At 42.7% G+C, this 2,727-nt stretch overlaps 1 long non-coding RNA gene across 1 annotated transcript; it reads right to left on the bottom strand.

The window, feature by feature from the left end:
* Positions 1–992: 992 nt before the first annotated feature.
* Positions 993–1,296, bottom strand: LOC122026882. Its single transcript, XR_006124195.1, has 3 exons — positions 1,260–1,296; positions 1,120–1,177; positions 993–1,035 (listed from the first exon to the last, which is right to left on the bottom strand). It is a non-coding gene; the product is annotated as an uncharacterized LOC122026882 (long non-coding RNA).
* Positions 1,297–2,727: the final 1,431 nt, after the last annotated feature.

The following is a 2,727-nucleotide window of genomic DNA, read 5'->3' as shown; positions in this document are numbered from 1 at the left end:
TGAATACCAAAGGATGTCAAAAGACTAGCAATGACAACAAAGGCTTGTAGAGTAACCCAACAGATTTGTCTTTGTAAAGAGCATCTCTACCTGCATGGATGTTGTATGTCATGAATAGCATGGCCATTTGCAAAATTCAAACTTTTGTCCAGATATGGAACTTCTTCAAGCTTGACAAATACAACCCGGTATTCAGGAATGACAGTTGTATAAGGAGTAGATGCACCTGTCTCATTTTCATCCTGAAGTAACTTATCCAACTCCGGCCAAAGAAGCTCCCTCCTGAAAGTACAGTTGATATTTCATATTCCACACAGGAGTAATGAGATAATGATGGGCAAAAGAGAAAAAAAATAGAAAACTAAAAAATAGCAGTAGCCGACATTGAAATTTGGATGGCATGCATAAAAGTTTGCTGATACTACATGCCATGCAGAGAAGTCATCCTCAATACCCTGATCATCATCTCCTAACCCCACTTGGACAATGTGCTTGGCGCCTATGCAGAGGAAAAAAAATATAGAAGAATATCCAAGTACGAATGATGCTTAAATTCATTAAACACATCTACAAACTTGCACATGACTACTACATTACAGTTGTATGTATGAAACTCACAGATAACATGACTACTCAACTGTTTCTTAGTAACTCCTCATACCATGTTGACTTTACAAGTTTTTAGAGTAACAATTAGTCTACAAAACAAGTTAAATTCTCTAGAAAAATGAAATGCATGAACTTTGAGCTTGCAACTGAAGATAGGATTTAAAATCAGCTTTAGGAGCATATGTGACTTAGTCAAATCACAAACTAAATAAATCAACTATATACCTTGCTCATAAAGCAGTTCATCGACCACCACAGCAACCTTTGCAAGGACACAATACACAAATATATTAGCCAAGCAATTCCCACAAAAAGAATACTGACAATTTCATCATGCCAAACCTTATTAAAATGTTCATATTGCTGATTGCCCAAACTAAACACACCAAATTGAAGATTTTCCAACCAGGTTCCTCTCTCTTTCCCCTATAAAAACTAATAATCAGCAATCGATCAAGGCAAAAGGATTATTGGTAGAATAGATTAACTAAATGTGCATGTTTCCAGAACCTCTGTAAACCATTTGTAGAACCGGGCAGCATTATCAGTAGGCTCGCCATCTCCATACCTAAAGAAAACAAAGGGATCAGCTCGAACTTTGAGGAAACTGATCGTTTATAAAAACAAAAAATTCCTGGCTTTCAACTTACGTAGCCAAGAAGAACAAAGCCAAGCTCTCCTTTTTCAAGTTCTCCTTGTACTCATCATCCTCAGTAGCATATTTGTCCTATAATTGAGGAAACTAACTACAGATCAGTCAATTAATCAGTAGTATTTCCAATGATCTGAAATAGAAGGAAGATAATCTTACGATATCCATGACTTTAAATATGGCATTAGGGTACCGTGCTTTTGCCTCCTCAGCCAGCGCCTAGAAGGGGGGAAAATCTAAGATCATGGGAGAAAAATTCAAAAAATGAACTACTCGGATAAAAACCCTAACCTTCGCGAACCCCTCAGCCGTCCTGGTTTGCGTCCTGAAGAAGACGGTGACCTTCTTCTTCCCTTGGTCCTCCTCTGTATCCATCTGGGTCTTCACCACTAGCGGCTTCAGCGGCTCGGCGGGCTTCCTTCCGCTCGATCGCCGGACGAAGAAGATTGCCACGCAACCGACAAGCACGGCGATGACTATGCTTAGGACGACGATCAGCAGCTGGTTCTCCACGAACACATCCCCGGTGCTGGAATCGAGCCCATATCAGTCGGAGAGGGAGGCGACGACGACCAACAAGAGATCAAGGGACGACGCCTTCTCGGAACCTATCTGCATCTTGGCGGATCGAGCGGTGAATCGGAAGCACAGATCTCCGATCTCTGTTTCTGTCTGCTTCGAATTGGGAGAATAAAGGAGGTCGAGATTGGGTCGGCGATGGGAGGGGAGGAGAAGATAGAGGCAGAGAAGGTGAGTCGCCCGAAGACGGCTCTCTCTCTCTGCCTCCCGTGGACGGCATCATATAGGGTTAGGTTAGAGTTGAAAATTTTAGTTAAGTATTGGTGGGAAAATTATCATAGACATCATATTTTAAAAACCGATGTTAAAATCAGTGTCTATTAATAAAAAAATGGATGCTCATAGACATCGCCTAAAAAACCTATGTCTATGAGCGAAAATCTGCGCTCATAGACACCGGTTTTTGGAAAAACCGGTGTAAAATACTCAAAGACATCGGTTTTTGCTTAAAACTGTTGTTGTTCCACTGATGTCTATGAGGGTTTTTGTTGTAGTGCAACCAGGACAGGGGTTCTTCTTCGGATGAGGCTCCCATGCGTGACACAAGAAAGGGAAAAGCGCCCCGAGCTGATTCGACGCTCGAACGGATCAACCGACAATTCTTCGAGGCTATTCTGCAGGATCCGCTACCGAGGCATTACGCTCCCTTGGCGATCGGAGAATATAACGGGTCGACCGACCCGGACGACCATCTCGGCAAATTTGATAACGTCGCTACTCTTCATCAGTACACAGATGAAGTCAAGTGCCGAGTGTTCCTCACCACTCTCTTTGGCTCGGCGCAATGGTGGTTTCGGAGGTTGCCGGACGGGTCAATCAGAAGCTTTAAAGACTTCCGAGTGGCTTTCCTTCACCACTTTGCAAGCAGCAGACGCTATCAGAAACAA

This window comes from Zingiber officinale, chromosome 10A, assembly GCF_018446385.1.
Source record: "Zingiber officinale cultivar Zhangliang chromosome 10A, Zo_v1.1, whole genome shotgun sequence".
In the NCBI taxonomy this organism is placed as follows: Eukaryota; Viridiplantae; Streptophyta; class Magnoliopsida; order Zingiberales; family Zingiberaceae; genus Zingiber; species Zingiber officinale.
Note: the sequence above shows the minus strand (reverse complement) of the source record. Positions and strands in the feature narration are given on the sequence as shown.